At 42.7% G+C, this 18,978-nt stretch overlaps 1 long non-coding RNA gene across 2 annotated transcripts; it reads left to right on the plus strand.

Moving 5' to 3' along the window:
• Positions 962–9,175, plus strand: LOC110392642. 2 transcript variants are annotated; one of them, XR_002434529.1, is made up of 3 exons: positions 962–2,991; positions 5,161–5,317; positions 6,467–9,175. It is a non-coding gene; the product is annotated as an uncharacterized LOC110392642 (long non-coding RNA). The 2 variants fall into 2 exon arrangements; XR_002434528.1 differs by lacking the exon at positions 962–2,991 and having other exon boundaries at positions 4,938–5,317.

An 18,978-nucleotide genomic window follows, 5' to 3' on the forward strand; every position in this document is an offset into this window, starting at 1 on the left:
GCATCCAGCAGTGCCCTAGGGACCCAAGGGACCCTGGAGATCTGGAGGACACCCTTCCTGGAACAGAGAGGGCTGGAGTTAACCCAGTGGCTGTGGCTGGTCCTGGACAGCAGCATAGTTTTGCCTGCTGCCCTGTGCTCCTCACCACCCACCCTGGCTACAGACTGCTGCCATTGCCCATCACACAGATCTGTGTTTTGAAAGCAAAGAGAGGGCTTGCTGTTTGCTTTGGAAAGCATTTACACCCCCTTTTGTTATTGCAGATCGCACACAAAGTACAATCTCTGTCAATTTTTTCTCTGATCCCTGTTCAGGTATTTTTCCAGGGCTGATACCAATCTTGGTGGCTGCTAAGCTGCTGGCTGCAGTTACAGGTACCCTTTCCTTTCTGCTCTGCTCTATGCTTTCCCATGGTTACCAAAGTAAAACAAGTGACTCTGTCTCTGCAGCATTGTTTGATTTAGAAAGAGGGCTCCTGTTTAAAGGCCAACTCATGCTGCTCTATGGACATATTTCCTGGTCTTTGAAAGAAGCCACAATAATGTGATCTGTTTTTACTGTGTAAATAGGCAGATCCTGTAAAAGCATGTTTTGATTCTCCTAGAAGGGCTCTGCAGCACTGGGCATGGGCCAGCTGGTGGAGGGCAGCGCATCTTCTATGCATGCATAAAGCACAATGTCTCTGATCCAGGACATTGGCCTTGTCTGAAATGCACACAGCTCACTGGTGAGCAGCACTCTTACTGCACTGGGCACTGGTTCAGCCCCATGCAGGGCTGTAGAAACACAGACTACTTTTGTTTGTTTGTTTGTTTGTTTGTTTGTTTGTTTTTTCCTGTGCTGAAGGTGGCATTTCTCAGCTGGGTAGGCTTGGCAGGGAGACATTCTTGAAGACCTGATGCAGGGCATGCACCACATGGGACTCCACTCTGTGGACACCATCTCTCCGTTGTCTCATGGATTTTAAAGGCTGGGCTGATTTGGCAAAAAAGAAAAACAATTACATCTGCAGTAGTTTAGTGATGTGTCCTAGACCTCCAGTTATCACAGAGGCTTTGTCATTCCTTTTCCTTCACAGGAGAGTAATTACACAATGTATACTCACCCTTTTCCTTTCTGTTCTCACAGAGCGCTGTCATTTCTCAGAAGAGTATTAGCCCAGTGCAAAAGATGTCAAATAGTTGTCTATCTTTTCTTTAACATTTAAATTGTATTTAACAAATCTTTGAGGTGTTCCAGTGATGGGTGGGTGTTGTTGTTCTTCAGACCTGGCAGGCAGGTAAAAATAGGGAAGAGCACAATATCTGACCCAATGCTAAACTGAAGGGCAAAGGCAGTGCTGGTTGGCCAATGGCAGAGATTAGAAGAGTTTGAAACTGTTCATCAGCTGCTTGGGCTGAAGCTGCAGAACTCATTTAACCCCAAACTTCGGGGAGCTCATGTGTCCTCTATATGTGTTACACACTGTACGATGGTACCAATAAATAACAGTTTTGCTCATCTCCATTTGTCCAGGAGCTACTATTCTTTTGCGATGTGTCTGTTTGTACTCTCCTTTGCCATACCATCTGCCATAACAAGCCACAGGCCTGAGCCCAGCATTTCTGAAAAACTGCCTCCAGTTTTGAGGTGGAGAATGACTTCTCTGCTGCCATTTTAATGTTCTTCTGTATGGGAGAAAAGGTCACTATGGAATCTGGACCTAGACCATGAAATCATCAGCCCACAGGAACTGTGGGTTATCTCAACCTTTGGCACCTCTAATACAAGCACAGAGGAATGAGGACATTCAGAAAAACATCCTAAAAACTCTGAAAGCACTCAGTCAAACCAGAATATTACAGAAGTTGGTTTTTCTTCTGGGAAAGGAAAGACAAAACATACGCACCATATAATAATCATGTGACTTAATGTTCTCCTGCAATCGTGTGCAGCTTCTGAGAGGACAAAAGCAGTATAAAAAAAATAAACTGTGGATAATAGAACAGATTGGACAGCACTGTTCACTAAATTCACAGAACCATTTTGATTAACCTGAAGAAGAGGATGGGTGAGATGTGCACAGAGGCATTTCTAGCAGTTTTTATTTTTTCTCCAGATTGGAATCAGAACTTCAGTCAACAGGAAAAGCTAAATGAGACAGCTGCAGAGGACACAGCTGAGAAGAAATTCTCACATATGCTCAGAGAGAAGTGTGTGGTCTTTGAAGCAGTGACATTGTCAAAAAAAAAAAAAATTAAAAAAATCCCACGGGGATTGTGACTCCCTAAGGCTCAGCACAGTGTGGGCACCATCAGGACTGAGGATCAGGCCATGTCCACAGGCTGGCTGCAGGTTTGGATGGTAATTTCCTGCTTCATAAGGGCAACAGGATGAGAGTCACTGCAGGCGTATTGCCCCGAGCATGCCCTGCACGCAGATAATGACACTGCTGAGGCAGCTGAGCCCTCCCATTTCCTTCGGCGAATAAACACCTCTGCTTCCTCTTGATTCTCCCAACAGATATTTGGCTACAGAGCTTCTCAATTTCCTCATGAGAGATGAAGAAAAGTCTAGGTTTTTCCCAGTTGCGCATATCCCCCCAATTATAATCTTGGCATGCATCAAGACATGATTTCCTCTTTCATCAGCTAGACCTTTGCAGAAGAATCCCCTGGCTCCTGAGCTGCCAGCAAACACTCTCTTGGATTTACCTTGGCTTGAGAGAGGGCATGGCATACTGGAAAGCTATGTGCCGGTGCCTCATCAATGACTAAGAGTAAGCTTCAATCTAAAGGCAGCAGGAGGACACTTCTTGGTTTTACCCCACTCACACCCTTGACATTTCAGCAGCAGTTCCCTGTCTCCCACCTTCACTCACCTCTGGTCCCTTTTCCACAAGAGTTGGACAGCAGAGACATTGCCAAGGCCTTTGCTGCACCAAACCTATAGCTGTAACACCAGTAAAGCCACATGCACAGTGAAGGACAGCCATGACATTTTTTTCTGAAGGTAAGCAGTGTGTGGGTGGCAGAGGCAGACTGCTGTCATAGAACGGCTTAGGTTGGAAGGGACCTTAAAGATCATCTACTTAGATCAGAAGTCCCTGTAACTCTTCAACACCTCTCTTCCCTTCAGCTTAGGAGACCTTGTGGTCCTCCTGCAAGGAAATAGCTCAGCATCTCATTTCCTCCTGTTCCCTGGCAGGGATGGGCATGTCAGAACTGTTGCTCTGTTTTCAGCGCGCTCACCTTCAGTATAGGATTCAACCTTTGGGGGTATTAATCTGTTACAACTACGGTACTACTGAGCTAGGCACTAGCATTTTTCTTTTTGTGCCTCTCACCATGACACAGAGTGGGAGAAGGACTTCACTTTATGAATAGCGAGGACAGGATGCTGTGCAGTTTTTAGCCTTTTGTGTATTGAATCCATGCTCTGCACAATGGCATGTTTCAGAGTTAACAGTCCCTCAGGAGGAAAACACACCGGAGGAAGCATTTCCTGCTGTGGGCAGTTGACAGCTGGTGTTGAAACAGGGCTTCTTGAGTGGTGGAGAGGAGGCTATTTTGGGGAGGGTTTGGCCACATTATCTTACTCTTCTTGTCAACCGAGTTAGTCAATACCTCCACAAAACTAGTGGCACAACTTGCATGATATGCATGATGAGATGATATAAACATGAAAAAAAAATCCCCAAACCCAACAACTATAACCAACAATTTGGGCAATCATATAGTTTCCATGAGTAAAACTGGGTGAAATGATTTTGATAAAAGTTTTTAAGTCAGAAGGATATTCCTTTTAGTTGATCAAATATCTTGGTGAATTCCCATCAAATTAGTTGAACTTTGAACAAAAAGGGCTGAGATGACAATGACAGCTATCAAAATATTCAGCTTCATGATTTTCAGGCAGAAATATTCAGAATTCTACTTTGAAACAGAGTGTTGCTTTCCAAAATACATCTCTGGGTAAATTTTTAAGATTATTTTTAAGATTATTTTTAAGATTAGGATGAGTGGGCAAGTATTTGTCTATGAAGTCATTTATTTTGGGTTAGGTTTGCTGGAGATACAAAAGGAGGCTGCAGAGCTCCTGCTCAAGCCACCTGGCATGTCATGCACCGCATATAACAGGACAGCTGCACAGTCTTCTTTTGTCCATCCATCCCCTGGCATCGTGACTGTCATCACTTCTCATAGCCTCAGCTGACACAATGAATTTTACAACACAGATGAACTCATCTTTTGTGTTGTTGCTTGGTCTTGTCCATGACTACACCAGCATGCCCATCATACTAGACTACAACTCCCCACATACGTAAGTTCTCAAAGTGCTGTTGCTGAGGCAAAGTCGGTTGCCTTTTCTCCTTTTCTTCCTAACACTTCCTTTATTATAAAAAGGCTGTGCGGACTTGGGGAAAAGATTAAAAAAAAAAAAGCAGCAAGCTGGATGTTTACTTAATTGTTGGTCGAGAGTTGGCTCCTGTTAAAATATTGGCTGAAGGCAATGCTGTAAGCATAGTCCCTTCTACAAGAGTGCCAGAAAACCAGGGGGCAGGTGGCAGTTCTTGAACAATAGTCAATTACACTTTTTAGGCAAATATTTGCTCATGTGTCCAGACAATAATGTCTTGTGGAAATGTGTTTGCACAATGTCCTTGACAAAGACTTCTCTATTAACCTGTACACAATTGAATACAGCTCTGGAACAGTGTTTAACACATGAATTTCTCAGTTTAAGCAACAGCAAAATAACATCATGCATCCAACTCTGAACAAAACAACCATTCCAAGTTACCTTTACATAGGAAAAAATTAATGCCTCTTGAACAGGATTTACCTTTAACCTATAAAGAATTTGACATGAGTGCCTGTGCTGGGATCTGTGATATATCTCCTACAATTTCAGAGTGCTTCCCTCATGGCCTTGGCCAGGTTGCTCAAGAACAGAGTTTCAAAAGCCCCTGCAGGGTATCTGTGTTTTGCCCTAGCCCCAAAAGCAGGCTGTGCTCAGTGCTGCTGAGTGCTCAGTGATGGTCACAACACAATGCTGCCTCCAAGATCACATGCTTAGCCACCATACTAATCATGCACAAGAGGCATCTCATTGACCTGTGCCCAGTCAGGGGATGAGTCTATCTGAGCGCTACTGAGGACCACTCTTGTTCCTCCTCAGCCTCTACATGTGCAGACACTCTGAAGGAGAACCCATGACAGCTTGACACCATCTTCCTCCCGGGAGCCAGTGCCACTGACACTAGCCTCCTCTTGGGAACAGCAAGGACAACAGAGCCTCATCTTCAGGGGACAAATGGAGTCTGGGGATGTAAGTGGTGAGTGGTAATGTACCACTTTTTCTGGCAGTCATAGTACTACAGCAAATAATAGTTTAGCCAAGTGGTGTCCCACCTTGAGTGAGGACTGCTGAGGAGTGATTTTGAACTAAAGGTAGACAACATTCAGCTGCATTTTCCATGTTCCTCACTGGCTTTGGAGTTGCACAAAATGTATGGTCTACAGTAAGGCTGTTAGCCAGGAGCATTTGGGAATTGTTATCTTAGTCCTTTTACTTGTAAATGACCATTCACAAGCTGCTCCTTTCCCCTCCCATGATTTCCTTAATAGATACCAGTATTTTCTGAATGTTTTGTCTGAAAATGTTCCAGCCTTCACTTTACACGCCACATGTTCCCTTCATCATAATAGTGATTCAGTATCCACGAGGTTCATGAGTCACCTCAGTGATGGGATCATTTCTTATTCTCTGAAAGATGGGCACTTACACAGGGGCACATAATATTTGCTACAGGCAGGAAACAAATAAAGTAACCGAAGAGGAACAAACACAATAGTGGCTGAAAGCTCAGAACCACACATTTATGCTAAAACTGTTGAAAAGTGAGAAAATTCTTCTACTTTGGTCTACATACTCATGAAAATAAGAAGAACCTGTCTCCCCAGTGTCAAGATCATTACAGGAGTAGATGGATGGAGCTTTTGCTAATGCAGGAGGTCAAACAAAAGAATAACTGGTCCCTACCAGCCTCAGAACTGTGAATCCAGGAGTCCAGCAAACCAGACTTGTTTGGTTTGTTCATAAAAATATTCCTGAGCCAATTGTTTAGGCTTTGTTCCTCTTCATGAATGATAAAAAAATCTCAAAATCCTGCTGCTGCGTTCCTGAAGGTGAAATCATGCTCTTAACCGTTTTACCATGATCATTATCTTATACCTCTTTCTCTCGCAGTTCTTTTTTTTTTTTTCCCTGCATCATTTCAACATATATTTTTTTCATAGGCTTTTAAAACCTCCTTCTTGTGCTAAAAGAAACTTTACTTTTCTGGAAAGCTAAAGTTTACTTTGTAAGGACCACAGAAAGAGACTTTTAAGTAAAAACTGTTATAAAGAGATTGTGTTGAAAGCCTTATTCACTGGTTTTAATGCCTCCTATTTTCTTTCTTTTCATTTCTTCATGAGCTCAGCTTCAGCTGGAATCCCTTCAGGCACCTTTTGATTTCTCATGATCTCCCAGTTTTGACCATCAATGCACATAACTGAAGAATGGCCTAATAATTAGGTAAGTATCAAACACCTAGATAGAATCATAGAACCAAAGAATCATTAAGGTTGGAAAGACCAATAAGATCGTCTAGTCCAATCATCAACCCATGTCTGTGACTACTCCATACCACATTCCCCAGTGGACATCTACCCTATTCTTGAACAACTCCATGGATGGTGACTATTCCAATGCGTCACCACCCTTCCTGAGAAGAAGTTTTTCCTAATACCCAACATGATCCTCCCGTGGTGCAACATGAGGCCATTCCCTCTTGTCGTATTGCTGTTACTTGGGAGATCATGGCTGGCTACCAACAGACTTAAATTGCACTCAGAGGATTTCTTGAAGTTTTCGGAGATGATCAAAACTCCTGAAGTGGCCCAAGAGCTCAGTGTTTAATGCAGGTTAGCAGGACTTGATGTGTATAGTGGATGGACCATTTAGGAAATTGTCCCAGAAGTCTTTGTTCTGCCCCTCAGTATGCTGCCAGCACGTATTGATGGAAAAAAAAAAAACACCATCTATTCAGAAGAGGGAACAATCAGGCCTTGAATAACCATTCTTAATGAATTCTGAAATAACTAAACCATATACTCCATTAATTACTGCTCTCCAGAAGACATATTTTAACAGCATGAATGCAAAAATCAGAGTGTACACGAATGCAAGAAATATTTGTTCCCCTGGGCCAAAAGCTGCTTTCAGTTACACCCAAGAAACCACATTAAAGCCTCTTGCTTGCAGGGTGCCAAGCCATCCTGCCCAGCTCTGAATCCCATTTGCTGCTGTTGACATCAGCAAGCATAGCAGACGCCCACGATGGTGGCTCAGTGCTTTCCAGACAAAGCATCAGTGACCCAGAATGGCGATGCACGTGTGTGTGTGCTGACTTCTGCATCCATCACCCCATTTGTGTTGGTGGCATCTGGACTCAAGCCTACAGGATACAGGGAGACAGTCCCTGCAGCAGAGCTTGACTCAGTCCACTGTCTATTTTGGCACTAGAAGTTAGCTTCTGCCTTCTCAGAGATGATTAATTTTGATAATTGGCTTTGCTTTTTTTGTGATTTCTGGACAATGCTGCTGTTAATGAAAGTGAGAGAAGAGGAGGTGTAGCTGAAGTCAGAGCTGCACACAGCTGAGCACCTCTCCTCACAGCATCTCCATCCTGACCCAAAAACCACACTGCCTGAAACACAAAGACAGGGTCTCTGGCAAACAGGGGATTGTTCTAACCCACCGCACCACCTAGTGACAGCACATTTAAAAACACCCAATTCCCCCCCACCCATGCATTTTATTCCAAAACGTCCTAAATATTTGCTCTTTAAACAGCCCATTTCCACACTCAGTCTCCACTTAAAATGCTTGTTCTGTTTTGTTTTGCTTTATTCTGGGGGCCTCCCAAGGGCAGTGTCCAGCAAAATGGCTGGGGAACAGGGCTCCAGCCATGAGCTGTCCTTTCTGATGCTGTGTTCCCACTTTGCTATTTCATGACCAACTCTGCTGAAATGATGCATGACAATTTGTAGATCCCTGAACAGACCAGCTTTCTACCCAAATACGTGAGTAGAAAAAGTGTATTGCTAAACACAACAAAAGGAGTGAGCAATGGAATAAAAACACAGGCTAATGCTCAGGGATGGCAACATGCTCAACTGATGCCTCCAAGTTTATGCACTTAGAATAATAAGTGCATTGTCAGGACCTCACCTCCCCCTGGTCAGTCATGTGGGGCCTTTTGAATTTGGCATTTTAATCATGTTTTGGTGAGAGAAACGTGCAAGAAACAAATGTTAACTTTCTGGCTGATCACAGTAGGGATGAGTATATGCTACCTCTGGACCAAAAATCTGGAAGCACATGGGTATCTTTCATAAGATACCAACATGTGCAAAACAAACAAACAAACAAACAAACAAATAAGATAATCTTGCAGGCAGTGTCACTGCTGAACTTGCTACTGCTAATGAACAATATTTGTTTGGGATCTAGTACTCCTTGGAGACTGCTGAGCTGCCCGAATAGCTGAGCCTCTTTCGAAAGGCACTCCCTTTGTTTTCAAACACACTGCATACTGAGGCAGCACTTTCAGCCTTGGAGAAACACTTCATCTGCACACTTTAACTTTTCATTTATAGAGCTATGATCTTATCATTTTCTTTAATGAAAAGAAAAATCCCAGCTATTCAGGTGATAGCTCTATTAGAGATGTTAATGAATACAAAAAGTCCATTATCTCAGAATGGAATTTTTTTTTTTTTCAGGCAAAAATCTATTGCTTCACTGACAGACAAAAAGCTGTCTTCAATTTATTATAAGAATTGCTAGGAGAAATAATCTCCCTCCATTAGTTTTATTCTTTTAATCATGAAAATATTCCTATAATTATCATTATGTAGAATCATTTGCATTCAAAAAAACTTAAAGCTGTGTCTAAATTACCAGGCAAACTCTATATTCATACATTTATGGGCTGTGCTGCCAGAAAGAAAAAATAATTAACTTCTCAGTAAAAATCCTAATGATGTTAATTTTATTACAGCAGATCATGCCAGTATACGAGAAGATTAATTCCAATATTGTACATTTGTTTTCTCATTGTCTTATTAAAAAAACACAGGATGTATGTATGTGACAGTGTTTTCTTCCTACCAGAAGACCCTCTTCCCTTGATCTTACTCTCAGCAGGTGACAACTCATTTTTCACAATGTTATTTTAGCCCATATTATGAGGGCACTGTAGGGTTTGCTCTGGGGATGTGGCAGTTGCACACTCTGGATGTATTGTCACTTGGTTAAAGGGCAAAGACATGGGCACTGCAGTGGAGGGCCTCTAGCATTTTTCACAGACATTAAAATGTTTAGGGTGCCGAGTGTCTCACTTTTGGTGAATCCTAGTGCCATCTTTTGGGGGAAAGAGGAATATGCCTTGACAGGCAAATATGCTTTGACACATTTGAGCAGAGTGGCTGTTTTGCTGCCAGGGTTTTGTTCCCAGAGGAACAGGCTGATGATGCAGCTGATGCACATGTAGAGCAGAGTTGGGGTGCATGGTTTCCAGGGTGCCTTGCTATTGCAGCAGCTTGAGGAGACAAACCAGGGCTGGCTTTGATGTCCAATGTGATGTCCCGGGACATGTGAGACAGTGTGGCATTCACTGCCCTCAGTGTCCTCAGGGCCCTGGGGATGAAATGCTGCAGCAGGAGGTGACTGCTGGGGCAGGATCACCAGTCCATTGCGGGATGGGACCTTCCCAGGGGATGGGGAAAATGCAAGCTCTTCCCAAACAGAGCAGCAGTATTTCACCTGCAGCGTGACAGAGCAGCAGCATGAAGTCATGCCATGGCAATGGAGCAGGCACAGTGCAGGCCTTTCTGGCCCATGCTGCCCTCTCACCTCCTCTCCCATACAGCTGTGTTTGGCCCTCAGTTGCCTGTAGGGAGCAGGCTCAGCACTGCAGCCTTGGTAAAACCCTTCACTTCTTTCAGTACTACAGCACAGCACAGGAGGAACACAATGGCTGCTGGATGGCAGCAGGCGGTGTGGACCACGACAGGATACCAGGCCTGTCCCACAGGTATTCCTGTCCTCTGTGGTAGCACCTTGGTTGGGCCAGAGAGTGAGGTGTGTAACACTGCTCATTCTCCCTCTCTCTGTTTCGCTCTGTTTCTCCGGATGATTTCTAAGTGGCACTACAGTCAGAGAAACCAAGAAGGTGTTGAACACTCCCGCTGTGTACACAGGCACAGTGCAGGTAGTGAGCCAGGCTGTCGAGGGCTGCTCTTCCCTGCACAGCCACCGGAGCTGGCCTCTCATCAGCACAAGGAACAGCAGCTGCAGAAGGTGACCACGCGCAGCCCAGTCATCTCCAGCCAGAAGGGACACGACAAACCACTCAAATGCAGAGCAGAGCAATGTGTCAAGCAAGTTGGGAGATGGTGCTGCAATAGGTTTGGGTGGGTGGCTGGGGCAGCTGTGACTTGTTGACCACTGGAATATTTCCTAGACCTTCAATACCACTGCCTGAGCCGAGATACAAAAAGTGACACCAGTAATGTCTTGTAAACTTGCCTTTGCTGAAGAGAAAAATGTGCAATGCTTTGCAGTGCTTTACAGCTCTCCAAGCAGCTTTACCTGTAGGGATTGTTCAGTCAGAACTGTCCAGCTGCCACTGCAGCCATGGTTACTGGATCTCAAACTGTGAGCTAAGTGACAGGGGGAGTTGTAGGAGCTGACTCAATCACTATGTATCATGAGGGAGGGTTAAAGTGGAGGCATGTAGTTAAAGGCGAAGCCCAGCATGCACTCTTGTGCCTTTTTCAACAGTCATACACAGCATATCACTTTTCTTTTTCACTAGAAAAAGTTCAGGTCACCTTTTTCTCTAGGAGGTGCAGGGGACTAAGCCTGGGTGTCTCCAGGAGCCTAATTAGATGGCTAATTGCACAAACCAAGCAAGACTAGTTAGGTGCATCAGTTCTCCATATGGACTGCCAGGACTCACACCCCTGCACAGATCGCTTGGCAGTCAGACAAAGCAACAAGTAGCCAGGCCTTCCGTAGTGTCTCATATTTCATTATTGTTCAGAAAACTCATTAGCAGCTTCACAGTCTGTCTGTTTTTGCCCAGAAGTAGGTGACTGCCCATGCACCTGTTGGCTGCTACTACCTTGAAGGCCATAGGAGGCTCCAGCAGCCTCACAGAATGGGTTTGAAGATGTACAGCATTTTTTTTACTGGCATCCAAGAGCCATAAGATCTGTATTTCTGCCTGTGCAGGAGGATGTTATTGGGGAGATAAGTTCCAGTTGCACGTCAACATGCAGGTGTCAGAACAAGACTGTAGACTTAATAATCAAGGGCACCCACAATCCAAAATCCTCATAATAGTCCAGCTGTTGTTTCTTTTCAGCATCATCCCCAAATCCTCTCTTCCACACCCTCAAGAGAACAAAAAGTTCTGAAAAGTGTTTTGGTGAACATTTTTCTCTTTATTAGTGATCATTTTTTACCTTCTGGCAGCTGTCTTTGCTGGAGGGTGCCTTGTAACTGAAACTGTGGGTTGCTTTCAGTGCTATAAACTTAGTTCCAAATCCCCAGGATGAACATGACTTGGTTAAACAATGGACTGGAGAAGATTTTCTGCAACATGTGAGAGACTGAGGGACACAAATCGCATTGCAAGTCTATCACATTTGAGACCCTAAACTGCTTTGGAAAACTTTTGGAAACCTCATCATCTGTCAATTAATTAACTACTTTTGCCAGGTATTCTGATTAAATAAAACTGTGTTGTGTCTTCCCATTTATCTGCTTTTGTGTTGTACTGTGCCAAAACTGAAGACAAAATGAGAGTTAGAACCTAGGGACTCTCTATACCATAATTACAAATACAGTAAGGCCCACTAGACATTTTCCAGAAGAAGATGGCTGAACCACAAACAAAACATCTCAGCTTTTAACCAAAGTAGGAGAAGGAATCATATGGATGTGGAAGTGCAATGCTAGCTAGGACCACCAACTACATCTCAGCTCTCTATAAAACTATTCCCATAGTTAAAATGGAACAGCAAAAACGTTAAAGCAGAGATTAGTTACACAACTCACAGGCTAATGTGCTAAAATTTTTCACTGTGATCTGCATCTAGTAGTAAAGGAGAGAATGCTGGATCTGGCACACAGCGAGAGACACAACACTGAATGTCTACTATTTTGGTACACAACTAAAATAACAAGAGTGAACAACGCCTTTTACAAAGAGCCAAGCTAGCATTTTGTACAGCCTACAACAAAAACCAACAGAGATATATTGTCTGATGCTTTTATATAGTCTGGAATGATGTATTATATACTGTAAATTTAGCATTTCAGTACATTTAATTGCCGAGGTAAGCTGTTACAGAAATGAAAAATGCTGGTTAGTTCATTTTGTATAGCACTCATCAGTGATTGGAACTGGCTATTACATTCCCAGTGCAAATTACCAGCATTGGCAAGGCTATTTTACAGCTGTTCAGTGTGCAGTCTACATTGTAATGAATTTGTGACATGAAATGTTTGTGGAAATTATAATGAAACATTAGCCGAAAATATACTAAAGTGGGAAGTGTAAAAAGAGAAATGAACATTTACAAACTCAACTGACTCTTCAGCTGAGCTGGCTTCAGTTGTTATTTTAGCCCAGATGCACTAACTTGCCTCCTCCTACTGCATCAGACATCACAGTACCTCTCCAGCATCCCCTTTGGGTTCAGAATTTGGAATTAAGCCTGACATTATTTTCTCTTGAACTACTGAATTCACTGCAGTCTATGGTCTCCTTTGCTTTCACTTTGATCTCTGTTTCTATTAACTTCCTTATATCCAATTGCTGTTTGTTTTTTTTTTCCCATATTCCTTGTATCTATTCTTCACTCATTATTCCTATACAGGAGAATAACTTGCTTGGGCTTTCCCAGGAATTGAAGCCTCCCTGGCATCCCCTGACCATATGCAATTCCCTCTTATCCCAGGCTGTATGTACATGGCAGAGCCTCTGATGTTGCCATCACTAAATCAAGTTTAACACTCAGTAGTAAGTAATCCTTGCAAGAATGTCTTAAACATTAACTTATACTTCCTCAATAAACTGCTAATAAAGAGGGTAGTGCCATGTCACTTTTCTACCCACTCTGACAGCACTTTATAACACTCTTTCGTATTTCCCTTTTGATTTCTGCCTCCCACTTCTAATTCTCCTTCCCCTTTCCAAGCCACTGACAGTAGCTCCGTCTGTCATTTCCATTCATCCTTGGTTGTATGCCCTCATTCCCGCTGCCTTCTTCACTTTAATCTTCCAGAAACAACTGAGGGAAATATCTTTATTTTCATACCTGTTTTTGAGATTCAAGCCCTTCCCTGGTGCTACTCTACTCCAAAAGCTGTGTGCCACTTGCTTTAGTCTTAATTTTCTGTCTTTTTTTCTTGGAAACTCATGGTGGGAAGTTTACAACTCACTTGCCACTGTTCAGCTGCTATACAGAGTTACAACTTTTCCAAAGTCAAAATGAGTAGTCATTCAGGACAACAGCAGACACGTCAGTCCCTTGGGGATCCAGGCTGTGAGCTGTCTGTCTACGTCAGGATATGAGCCCATCACAATATCTGAGCACCTTGTACATGTTTCCTAGGTTTGTCCTCAGAGTAGAGAAAAACAGTCCCTCTCTCCATCAAGAAAGCACTGAAATGGAAATTGTTCTGCTAGTCTTGGTATATAGTACAGTCTCTCTTCCAGCATCTATTTTTCTTGTGTATTTTTTAAAAAGAGCACTTCAAAGCAGCATCTGTTAGTCATGATATGTATTTATCATATTCAGCACAATAGCATTAGACTCATGGCTAGGTCATCTGAATGCTATTCTCATCTCAGGAAACCGCAGTGGATTGATGTATCGCACTAGTATTTCTGGGAACTACACAGCACGAGGTGAAAGATTCATCCATAAAATGAATGATCGACTTTACTTACCCTTATTCTTACTTCCCCTTGTATTTCAGCTGCTGTAATGCAGTTGAACATACCTCTACACTCTCCAAAAATGGGACATTAATTTAAAATTTCAGCAGTGAGTGCTGTTGCAGATGTGCTGGAGAGCTTTGTAACATCTTCAGCTTCTCTCCAGGAAGGTGCAGATCCCTCTGAAGCCCTGCATTAGTCCTAGCAGTCCCGTGCTGAAGTATCAGTTGGTCAAGAGGTCTACATGGCTGGTTTGCTGGTACAAACTGGTAATGAATTGTGCAAAAATATGTGGAAGAATTGAATGAAAGACTTATATAAAAGTTTAAACCCATTTGGTCTGCTTTGAAGTTTAAAATGTCCTTAAAAGTCATTTAGCCTAAGTGCCTGTGCCTGATTTAAAAATTCTACATTCACTGTCTGCGGAATAGCTTTGAAGTTTCCAGCAGAGACAAATGACACTTTCATCATGAGGAAAATTGGGAGTATATAGGAACTTTCTTTGGCAACCTTACACATGGTTATGTAGTCTTAACCAGCAACACACTGCTGTGTGATCTGTAAATGTGAGTTTTCTGCCTGAAGCAGCTTCTAGCCTCACCAGGACGCAAACAGAACAAGGCCAAAATAAACACTATGTAGATGGGCTGAAATGAGGTGGTGAAATACCTGCAGCTAGTTTGCAACAATGGTTTGGAAAAGCCTTCCTAGTGGTGTGTTGATGGAGATATCTGAGGAAGAAAGGGTTTTTGTTCATAAGAAAGAAACTACTCCAAATAGGGAAGAACATGGAAGTCTATTCAGAGCTGAAGAGATCTTTTAGCTGTTCAAAGAAGATCTTTCAATGCACTAACTTCTTGGCTGGGCGAAGAGGTAGGGACTCCAGTAGGATGGATGTGACAGTCAGAGAAATCGTAGATGGAAATTGCTTAGACAGGAGGATACATCAGGTCTGCTTATGGGCAGAGGCAGAAAAGAAAAGGAATTAGTAATTATCAGAGAAGAAGAGGGATAGGTTTGTGAAGTGAAATATGTCTAAGCTTGGATAGTATCCAGTCAAACAGAGTGAGTGAGATAACAAAATACAAATAATACAAAGCTATAAACACTGAGGCAGTCTAAGAACTCTGGGGTGTGATGCATGGGGAGCTTAATCACAAGAAACTGCAAAAGGGAAAAATAGCAGGAAAATATCAAAACTTTTTGACAATAAAATGTATTAGCCTTTGTATTAAGGGAATGGGTGGAAATAATACCCTGGAGCTGAGACCTTTTCAAGTGAGAAGAGAGTTAAGGAAACATTAATAAATGTACAATAGAAAATAACTGTAATAGTGAGGGAGACATATAGGGTTACCTGAGTAAACTTTCACACCATTTCTTCTAAGAATGTTCAAAGAAAACTATACCACACCTCATTCTTTTATAAAATATATATACAGCTCACGATTCTACTGAACAACCCAATACATCTTCTGTTTTTTTAGAAATCCACAATCCAGTGATGTAAAATTACATCTCATAAAACCAATCTGAATGCTTTGTTTTGTTTTCCTGAAATGTATGTCTTTTTAAACAACAGAAGTCATAAAGTTTTGAAGCAATTTTCTACATTACATGTGGCCTAATATCCTCGTTAACCAGTTTACCCCTTGTTGGACTGATACTTGGCTCTGTATGCCATTGGCAGCAGAATGCAGAAAAGACATAGTTCTTGGAGGCCAGCAGCCTGAAGAGATACCACGTTAGTGAAGTAATCCTATTCTTCAAACAATTCTCTCAATGAGTCATGCATGTGATGTAGCCTCTGTTGCTGGTGCCTTGAAGGAGTGGCTGTGATACCCAATGGGCGGAAGTGGAGCATAGCCACTCTGGAGGCTGCAGCTGGAATCTGGAAACCTGTAGGGAGCCAGTATATCCTTTAGAGCAACCTGATATGCTTTCTTAAAGAAGTGTGACTTACTTGGACCTCATTTTCCTTTCTCATCTTGCTGAAATCAAGGTGAGACTCCACTCATACAATCTTCACAGAAGACATGACCAGAAGGTGAGAAACATGAGGAAGTGCAGAGCTGAGAGCTGCATAACCTAACCAGGTGTGTTTATATGCAACGCTCATTATGGAGGGACAGACATGTTGTTGATTATCCAAGGGGGATGCTTCTTGGCCTCCTTAGCCTTCGCCTCCCTAACTTCAGCTTTTGAAGGATGGCTTCCTCCAAGCCCTACAAATGGTGAGCTTTTAGCTGAGTTCAGTTCTCAGCTGAGAACCCTGAGAAGCGTTCTCTGAACAACCTAACACAGCAAGGGAGGTGACAATTCCAGTGAGTGATAAAAGAGAAGAAATATCCTTTATCAAGAAAAGTGGAGCTCTGTTCTTTTTTTGGTTTTGTTTCGTTTTCCATCAGGTGTTGTTAAAGGACTCATTTTGCTGATGCTCAGCAAAGTCCCAGATAAGCCCAAGGACTGGACTCAGTCCGTTGTGAGCCTGTATGGTAGTGTCTAGCCTTCTTAACATAGGTCCCAAAGGCTGGTAGGATTTGCAGTGAAGATATCCAAAGGATCCCTCCACAGGCCAGAGAGGAAGTTAAGCACTTGCAATGCATCAGGATCGCTTCATGAGGCACTTAAAATTCAAATGAGTTAATGATGTCCTTTGGACAGATGAGATGCTATTCCAACTTACCGGTGATTCAGGTTACTCTCCAGGCCATTCCCCTCATGTAATCAAAACTTGAGACGATGCCATAGAAAAATATAATGGGATCACTAGAAATATAATACAAACTGTATTGCTTTTTTTTTTTTTTTTTTGCCTTTTTTAATGTATTTGTACTTAAAAAAAATATTTTTAAATTAGTTCTTAGCTGGTCTTAGAAACAGTCTGAGCAAGAGGAGTTGCAGAAGAAATTCTGCATCACTGATGATCTCTGTTTTTCTGTGGGTAGTTCAAAAAGCATGTGGCATTTGAGGTTCCTGAGGTGGTCTCTTCTAAAAGCGGAAAGTGAGAGGAATGAAGGCATTCAGTGTGATTGGTGCTGTGCCATCTTGACCTCTGAGAAAATCAGTGTTGGTCTTACAAATCCCGATACAGTTGTTGCAAAATACATCCGTCAAAGACATTTTTGGTATATTAACTAAATCCAGTTTAATACTATGGAACATCTTGATCAAGAAAGGTGAAATTTGAGCTTCTTTTGAGCTTCTTGTCTCACTTTCACATTCCATGTTACAGTGCAGCTTCTCAGACAAGATATTTCTTAGAGAAAGATAAGCACACACATTAACCTAAAGTTCAGGAAAAATAAAGCTGCTACCTTCAGAGCAGTCCACATAGTGCTGTAATAAGGAATGCTTTAAAAGGAGTCCTAATTTAAACAAAGTCATCAGTGTGACCAACTTGTACAAACAGGGACCCATTGAAGTCATGTCCATGCGTCCAGGTGCTTAAGTGGGCAGACAGCACCTTCAGCCAAGGTCTTGGGACCCAGCTGAGACTCATGTGAATGCTTCTTGTAATATGGAGCCAGAGTTGTTCAGCATTTCTGATTTTAGCTATGCTGGGCTCAAGCTAGCAGGCAAGGAGCAGCAGAGATACTGCCATGGGTTCACTGCCTGTTTTGCCTCTGCCAGTACCTTTGGACAATGCACTGGTGCTTGTCCCATGGCAGGCAGACCCAGTGAAACAGCTGCTGCCTTGGGATAGGGAGATCCTGCCAGCAGCAGGACCACCCACCCCAGTGTAATTCTCTAGCAGCAATAAGGGTTCTCCATCCTTCACTCTCCTCTTCATCCTGAAGGTTGAAAAATCCAGGTATTCCAAGGCTCCTGGAATGCTGTGAGCCAACCCTGGGGAGTGATGTAGCACTAAGATGGGTGTCCTGGACTGATTTGTCATGGCCTGCTGTAGGATCTTGCTCTTCATTGTGAGAGGTCTTCATCACATACACCTGCTATGACTCCATGCCTGTTCCCGTGAGGACTTGGACCCTGCCTTTCCATGTCAGGTTGTTGTTCTCATTGTGCGTGTCAGCAGCTGGGCAACATCATCTGGAAATCCTGTGCATAACTCTGTGAGATGCTTTGGAGGCCTCCAGAAAAGTTCTAGCCAATCTAAACAAAAATGGTTCTTTAATTGGGATTTTTAAGTGTTTAATGTAATGATTCAACAATGCACTTACCATTTTTTGAGTTAAAAGTACACATGAAGTAGATTGCAAGCATCTGTAGATATATTTCTACTGAAAGATGATCTATTATTGTTATAGTCAGCATGTAGGTGTGCCTACCATAACTTTTTAAAATAGTGAGTGACTAACCTTTTCCAATAATTCAGTTTTTCTAACCTTTACACGAGTTTTGATTTTTTAAGAGATACAGGCTTACAGTACTTATTTCCCAAATGATCACAAGGCTTACGCTGCCACTGCTCAGGTCTCAAACATTAGTAATTTAACCCTGTGCTTATAAATTGTCACCAAAACACCCATAAGAAGGGAGTCTGGCAAGTAGGCTCCCACCGCACGGCACTGATTCCTGCTGCACAAAATGGATATGAAGAACATTTGCTATTAAACCTGAAACCACACCCATTTTGTCTTAAAAAGAGACAAAAGAACAGCAAAAGAAAGGGAAATAGTTAGAGGTCTGAGCTAATGTGGGTCTCTGCAGTAAGCAAGGCCTGATGTGGAAAGCCTCTCATAAATGTTAGTGCTAATTTTGCAGACCAGTTCTTCAGCTGGTGTTGCAAAAAAAAAGGGGAGCCATGCCATTAGGCATCAGATGTAGTTTTGGGGCCCAGTGTACAGTGTGGGAAGCCTCTAAATTTAGAAGAGAAAGAAAACATCCTGCCCTTTGTAAACAGCCAAAATGGATTGCAATGACAAATTAACAAGCTACTATACACGCCATTCTAAAGTAAGGAATAATGGAAG

The sequence above is a fragment of the Numida meleagris genome, chromosome 1 (assembly GCF_002078875.1).
Source record: "Numida meleagris isolate 19003 breed g44 Domestic line chromosome 1, NumMel1.0, whole genome shotgun sequence".
NCBI lineage: Eukaryota > Metazoa > Chordata > Aves > Galliformes > Numididae > Numida > Numida meleagris.